This window comes from Setaria italica, chromosome VIII (assembly GCF_000263155.2).
Source record: "Setaria italica strain Yugu1 chromosome VIII, Setaria_italica_v2.0, whole genome shotgun sequence".
Lineage (NCBI taxonomy): Eukaryota > Viridiplantae > Streptophyta > Magnoliopsida > Poales > Poaceae > Setaria > Setaria italica.
The window spans coordinates 3,130,456-3,138,980 of NC_028457.1; positions in this window are offsets into that span (position 1 = coordinate 3,130,456).

Below are 8,525 nucleotides of genomic sequence, written 5' to 3' on the forward strand. Positions count from 1 at the left end.
GAGCTCTCGATCTGTTCCCACACGCATAAAGTACGTCGATCCATCCGACCCAGCACTCGGCCGGGTCAAGTTAAACTAAATGTGCTACACACATGCTTTGGAAAAGACATGCATCGAGTACAGGAATCTCTAGACATCAAAAAAACCAGGATTTCCAATTAGCAACGAGTCACATGCACGATAACCTAGCTCCTAGCTTTGTCGAACACGATCATGGTGCATGAGTTGCATCGTTAAAGGCCAAATATATATACAACGGTTGAGGGGCCTTTTGCACATCCACCTCTACCTTTGCTGTCCTTTGTTGCTATAAACATTGAGAAAGCCTGCATACCCGGTAACAACTACGTATTAATAATGGTTACTTCGTACATGCTCACGCTTGAACACCCACTACTGGGTCTGAAACCCCAACCTCTGATATAAAATGGAAAAGAGTAGCTACCTCGTTTTGTATAGGATGACAATAGATGGCGGAGTCAGGCCCTTTTACGCGCTCTCACACACCTTTGTCCTTGCTTTCTTGCTAAACATTGGAAAAGTTACGTCGTCATGCTCGAATGCACGTATACTGGATCTCGCACACACGCATGTGATATACAAAGTAAATTGAAAAAGAGTCACGTTACAGCCACCTCTCTTTATCTACCACGACAATATATAGTGCAGGCTTGTTAAAGGGCAAATATACAAATGTTACATCAGGACTGGGTCAGGTCCTTTATTTTGTGCACCCAATAAAGCAGCGAGTGGATTTCATGTCCTGGAAAGCTAGGCAAACATTACATTGGAAGGAAGGGATTTGCAGTCACAGTATGCAACAAATTAAGGTCCCCAGTCTCCACAGCCATATTGCGATTAAATATGTAGCGCATAATATTCAATATACTACTATATAAATCTTTCTGAAACATTTACTCTAGATGACGACACAGCAGAAGAGGGAGAAAAAGATGCAACTGGAGAAGGAATCTTTCTAGCTCTTCTCTCTCTGAAAGGTATAGCAATCTGACAATAATTAAAATTAGGGTAGGGAAACTCATCCTATACAAGAATAAAGAAAACAAATGATTAAGTGCCCTAAGCTCGCATTCTAACAAAAGAATTATTTGATTTCTTTCCTAGATTAATATTGGTTCGTCTTACGCTAGCTAATATTGCCTAATCCTTTTGGTGTCCCAACATTCCCTTCATTTGGTCATTCTAAAGGTTGGGTCTCTTGGCCTTGTAGACAAGCGAATGGCACAACATTCCCAGCACATCACTAGGGGTTGGACATAAACCGTTGGTAATGGTACACCACAAATGGTTAAGGACTACACAGCCAGGCCAATTTTTCATATGGCAATCCTCCACAGGCGCTTGGTGGTTACCAACCAGTCATCATGGCTCAATACAAGTAACACTATTAGTTGGTGTGTACAGTTGATTGCGTATATTACAGCATCATCCTCCGATTATGGACTCCAACTAGTTGAAATTCTAATGCATCACTACCAGTTTTGGCTACAAATCGGTTAGATCCGCGCTCTCCTTTTCAAACTCCTATATTTCTCCCCAAGCCCCACGGATGAATGCAGAGAGCTCCATTCTTTGAGTCCGTAGCTTAGAGGGGGAGGTGCTTTTCAAATTTTCAAAATTTGAAGACAATCCAAATACTACAAGATTGCACGAGCTGAACCACCTAGTACCGGTGTAACCATGGACCAATCCCGGTCAGATCCGTTGCCTTTAGAGCTGATTGCCTTGGTTCTTTCTTGAGTTTGCTTCTGCATCACATTGAAACATTCCTATATCATTGTCCATATAGATCTAGTAGCCTCTCGCGTTGACTACATGGACATTACTTTGCTAGAGAAGAAAGAGGCGTTGGTTGCTTTCAGGACATAGGCATCAATTTCTTGCAAATAATTTTTAAGGCTCCTATTGAACCTCCTCCCCTTTAATTTTAGGACCATTATTCTAAGGTTAATTACTCCAATACCTCTCTGCTTTTGAGGCATGCAGCCCAATTTCCAGGCTGACACTAAGTCCATGAGTCAAATATCACTATTATGTATGTGGTGTTTATTGGGATGTCTCTGTATACTATCTACTCCCACCGTCTAGCAATATAATGTAAGACATATTTTAGAAGGTGAAAGCCATTTAAATTAGATTTTGAAACAATTACTCTAGATGACGACACAAGAGAAGAGGGATAAAAAGATATACCTGGAGAAGGAATCTTTCTAGCTCTTCTCTCTCTGAAAGGTATAGCAATCTGACAATAATTAAAATTAGGCTAGGGAAATTCATCCTATACACAAGAATAAAGAAAACAAATGATTAAGTGCCCTAAGCTCGCATTCTAACAAAAGAAAATTATTTGATTTCTTTGCTAGATTAATATTGGTTCATCTTACGCTAATATTGCCTAATCCTTTTGGTGTCCCAAAATTCCCATCATTTTGGTCATTCTAAAGGTTGGGTCTCTTGGCCTTGTCGACAAGCGAATTGCACATCATTCCCAGCACATCACTAGGGGTTGACCATAAACTGTTGGTAATGGTACACCACAAACGGTTAAGGACTACACAGCCAGGCCAACTGTTCATGGCAACCCTCCACAAGCGCTTGGTGGTTACCAACCAGTTATCATGGCTCAATACAAAGTAACAATACTAGTTGGTGTATACAGTTGATTGCATATATTATAGCATTATTCCCTGATTATGGACTCCAACTGGTTGAAATTCTAATGCATCACCACCAGTTTTGGCTACAAATCAGTTAGATCCGTGCTCTCCTTTTCAAACTCTTATATTTCTCCCCAAGCCCCACGGATGAATGCAGAGAGCTCCGTTCTTTGACTCCGTAGCTTAGAGGGAGAGGTGCTTTTCAAATTTTCAAAATTTGAAGACAATCCAAATACTACAAGGTTGCACGAGCTGAACCACCCCGGTCAGATCAGTTGCCTTTAGAGCTGATTGCCTTGGTTCTTTCTTGAGTTTGCTTCTGCATCACATTGAAACATTCCTATATCATTGTCCATATAGATCTAGTAGCCTCTCACGCTGACTACATGGACATGACTTTGCAACAAGAAAAGAGGCGTTGGTTAGTTGCTTTCAGGACATAGGCATCAATTTCTTGCAAATAATTTTTAAGGCTCCTATTGAACCTCCTCCCCTTTAATTTTAGGACCATTATTCTAAGGTTAATTACTCCAATACCTCTCTGCTTTTGAGGCATGCAGCCCAATTTCCAGGCTGACACTAAGTCCATGAGTCAAATATCACTATTATGTATGTGGTGTTTATTGGGATGTCTCTGTATACTATCTACTCCCACCGTCTAGCAATATAATGTAAGACATATTTTAGAAGGTGAAAGCCATTTAAATTAGATTTTGACCATTGACTTCTTTTTCACCATGTTACCAAGTGCTAGGATCAGCATCGTCTTAATAGTAGTTTGAATATTAAGATATTGATGTAACTTTTATACATTGGACATGCATATGATTTAACAAATTGTTTTGGTAAAAATTTTTCACGTTTCACTCTTTAAAAACAAACTATGTCCTATGTTTGTAGAACCTACTAATGGTATCAATCAATTTCCTGCCGCATAAACAGCAAAATATTTGATGTAGACAAACTTACAGCTATTGTGAAGATATGCAAAAGGTTTTCTGTCCGGTATTGTTGAAGATACACCTTTTGTGTATCTGATTTGGACAAACAGGAAACATTTTGTAATGCAGAACACCCAGCAAATTGCAATCAATGGAGTGAAAGCATATCACCATACTTCTTAGGGCCGAGCTTCATATGACAATATGCCGCACTATAGTTTATTAATGCATTTGTGCACCTATGATAAAAGGGGCACACTATTTATGCCGCGCTTTCAGGCGCTCTCCATGTGCGGTCCATCATTCCTTAATTACGCGTCCTCTATCCCCATGCAGATTGGAGCTCGTCTGTTACTGCTAGAAGATCGACTTCTAGTACCGATCAAGAACCACTTTAGTGCCTCGGTATTTAGTACCGGGTATTTAGCTCTCCTGAGTCCTGAGTCCTAGCAGGACGACGATCACAGGCGGATAGAAGGGGACAGGCGGACAGCACGTAAAATGGATGATGATGAGGATTAGAATTACTAACTCCGTTCGCTAATAATTGATGTTTCTAACATAGATTTGTACTAAAAACATGCTAATGTTTTTTGTCGGGACATCATTTAAAGAAAAACGGAGGTTGTAGTAGTCTTTTTTAATTAGTAGTAAAAAAGGATTACTTGTGCGGTAACTACTAACGCTTGAATGCTTGACCCTAGGGCCCACACTGGGCGAGAGCCATATCCCGGACAAAATTAAAGGCATGTTTGGTTACCCAAGATCAAAGTTTAGTCCACTCATTTTAATCATTTTTAGTCCTAATAAAATCCCAAACATGTGGACTAAAATATGAACTAACACTCTAGTCCATATGGGATGGGTGGACTAAAGTGGAGAGTTGCTTTTGTAGTTTCCCAATAATTTTATCCTAATCCAACTACTTTTTTAGGGCAGTCCAAGAGCTTTAATCATTCATTCCTAGACAGCAGGTTACGATCCTGAGCCGCTGCCTCCATCAACCAATATGGTAAGCAGCCCAGCCAGACATGCGCTGGTATTTCAACAGAACACCAGGCCAGAAAGGATTTTTCTAGGCGGGTAAAAGGGTTCTGCGAGCAAATAGCTAGCAACTTTGAGCCAGCACAAATAGCGGTCTGTTAGTGGCTCTCTATGCTGACGGGTGGTTACGTCACCCGCCAGCACAGCTATTTTTGCAAAAATAAAAAAGCCCGCTCGCCGTGCCCGCCGCCCGTTGCCGACCGCCGTGGTCCACACCGGCGGCCGTTCGGTCGCGCACTCGCACCGGCTGCAGCTCCAGCCGCTCGCCGTGGTCCACACCGGCCGCCACTCCCGCTGCTCGGCTGCTCCCTGCCGTGGTCCGTGCGCCCGCCGCTCCTGCCGCTCGACCGCTCGCCGCTCCCGTCGCTCGGCCGCTCAGCCCCTCCCACCGCTCGGTCCCTCCCGCTGCTCGGCCACTCGCTACTCCAGACGTGGCCCGTGCGCCCACGATGGAGATGGTGAGAGTGGCCGAGGCGGACACGCCGTCGTCGGAGCCGGTGCGCATGGGTCAGAGTAACACCATCCTCCTCCCCATCATCAGCATCCCCTTGACCTAGCTGCTCTACCGCTTCCTCCGCTCACACCTCCACAGCCTGCGGCTCGAGCGCTACGTCCCGTCATGAGTCCGCGCGCTGGCGAGCTCTGCCGGCGCGCACCTAGCAGCAGCACCTTCTCCGAGCACCTCAGTGTGGGGCCGCAGGGCGGTAGCAGGTATGGCGGCCATGGTGCCCAAGCGCTCGTCAAGTTCCCCGATAGGGAGGCACTGTCGGTGGCGGCCATCCTTGAGGCGCCCAGGGAGGTGGTGGCCAAGTCCACGCGCAGCATGTTGTACCGCACCGCGATGTGCTCCGGCGAGGCCACCATGCTGCTCCAGGGAGGAATGAGCATAAGAAGGAGAGAGAGGAGAAAGAGGTGAGGATAGGAGAGAGAGAGCACGCGGATAAAAAGGAGAAGGCAGCAATTTCGTTTCTCACGCTCCCAATGCGAAATTTCGTTTCCCGCGCTAGCGATTAGCGCTGGCGGGCAACTATGTGCTAGTGGGCACGGCTAGCGGGCGGTTTTATTACCTGCCAGCACAAATAATTTAAAAAATATAAAGTTTTTTAAATTTGTAAATAAATTCAAACATATTTGAAACTTGTGCATATGAACATACATGTCACGATATTGCATCTAAAAATTACAATTGGGTAGAAATCATAATTTTTATGAATTAGTTAATTCACATGTTACTATAGTACTAAGTTAGTAAATACTGTAGATGAAGTATACATTTGTGAATAATATATATTCGATTTTTCTTATAACATATTGAAACTTTTATGTCAAAATTGTGAACTCATAAAATGATTCCATACCCACGTTTAGATATTATTAGAAGTTATTTTCTCTAAAAGTTTTAATAGAAGTGAGAAATGTACCTAAAAACATGTACCTAAAAGTTTTAATAGCTTTTGGACTTTCATGGTTTGAGTTAAAATGAAACATGTGTCTCAAACGTCATTTTTCTGAAATTTTTTGATCTTCTTTTGAAAATTTTAGTTCAAATACATGTTAATTGCAATAAACATCATTATAATCATTTAAAACCTAAAAAATAGTAAATCACTTATAATTTTTTTGCAAGGCCTACACAACAACATATACATAGTCTAATATATGTTAAAATATATCATGTAAAACAGAGTTTTTAACTTAGTTAAAATTTTTTTTGTCCTTCCCATCCATGTAAATTGAAAAACATTTGTGCTAGCGGGTGTTTATGTCGCCCACCACACAGTGGCCACTTGAAATGAAACAAAAGACCTGCTAAGCTCTCTAATTTCATGCCATAGACCAATGTTCCGCAACCTATCAGCCTCCATCGCCTTCGGTGCAAACACCAAACTTGAACTAACCCATCTCATGTGCGATCGCTTTATTGTGAGTACGGGAGTTGGATTGGGAAAAATGAGATCGCTGAAGATGCTCTTAAACAAAAAAAAAAGAAGATAAAAACAGTAACCACTGCTAGAATCCTAACAATTGCCAGCAGTGCTTAAACCGTTGGCCATCTATATGTACAGTCGGAAAAGTAAATTAGGTATACCGTCGGCCATTCGACCAATAGCCGATCGGATGTCGGCCACTAATTTCCCAACGGCTTTCGCCCGACGGTCCATTCTCAGGCAATTGATACCCATGCTAACAAAACCTATGGACAGCCATTCCATTCCCCGACTGTTTTGGTACTCTTAGGCATTTGTTTTAACTTTTCAAAAAAATAATTATAATAGATTTTCTTATTATACTTGTTTTCTTTGTTTTGTATTTGGGCGAGTCTGTGGTATAATTGTACGTAGATGCCTTTCACTGCCGTATTGGTTGTATTCTGACACACTTCGAGATACATAGAGAAATATTAATACATGGATGGGAAGCATGGTCTTTTTGCCATAGCATTTATTGCCTTTAGTCAGTTTTAGTCACTGGAACTAAATAGTCTTTTGGGAGCTGACTAAAACTTTTTAGAAGCTAAGGGTGGAAATAAACGGGACCTTAGGCCCTGTTTGGCACGGCTCCACTCCTAAACTCCAGCAACTCCATAAAAAAATTCAGCCAAACACCCCAACTCCAAAACTCCATGGAGTTGTCAACTCCATGGAGCTGTAGTGCAAATGGAGGTGGAGTTTTGGAGCACCTCTTTTGCTACTCTAGAAACCTCTCTTTTGAACCTCCTCGTGGAGTTGGTGGGTAATTACCCACCAATGCCACTGGTTACACAAAAAAACGTTTCATTCTATTCTCCCTTCTATTCTCCCGAGCCTCACTCACCGCCAGAGCCCCGTCCGTTGCCGCCCGTCCCCGCCGCCCGGCGACGCGCCCGTCACCGCCCGTCACCGCCCGCCCGCCGCCGCGCCCGTCGCCCATCACCGCCCGCCGCCCGTCGCCACGCCCGCCGCCCGTCGACCGCCCCCGTCGCCCGCTGCTGCCCGCCGCCGCGCCCGTCGCCGCCCGCCGCCCGTCGCCGCCCAGCGCCACCCCCATCGCCGCCCACCCCACCGCCCGCCGCTCAGCCCGCCGCCCACCCCGCCGCCCATGGAGGGTCTCCCATGTGCGGCACAGTGCAATGGAAAAAAGGGAAGAAGAAGATGGGATAGAGAGGATGACAAGTGGGGCCTTAATTGGGGGGCAACAATGGCAATCCACACTGAAATCGATCATTTTTGGAGCTGAGAGCACCCATCTAGCCAAACACCCCATTTTTGTTCTGGAGTTTTGGAGCGGAGCTGGCTCCATGTGGAGTTCTGAAGTGGAGCAGCTCCACCCGGAGTTGGAGCCATGCCAAACAGGGCTTTAGATTCCAAATTGCCAGAGAGAAGTATTGGGAACAGAATTGTGTGGATAATTAAATTAAGAAGAGAACATTGAATTTGGTAATACCTTTCCGGAAGGTAGAAGAGATCAATTAACCAAATCTAATGCCATGTTATCAAAAGGAAAGAATTCTGAAAAGACAAACGAATAGTTTAGATTAGAATAAAATAATGCATATGGAATTTGAAGCCGATCTCACCTTGTGATGAATCCACGGTGTGAAACTGATGCGTGACGATCAGGATTCAGCTGGAGGGCACAGAGGATACACGCTGCTGGAGTCAAGGATGCGCAGCATTGCCACGGAGTGCGAGCCTGCTAGGGTCGCCAGATGCCTAGATGCATTCTCGCTGCCGGTGGCCGTCGATCTGGTTTCGTGCAGTGATATGAAACACAAACTCTTGGTTAAAGGTAGGATTCTAGTAGTGGACTAACCAACACAAAGTCATAAACTCAGCCTTCAACTTGCGTAGTAATTAAGTAGGACTTTTAACATAAATCCAGA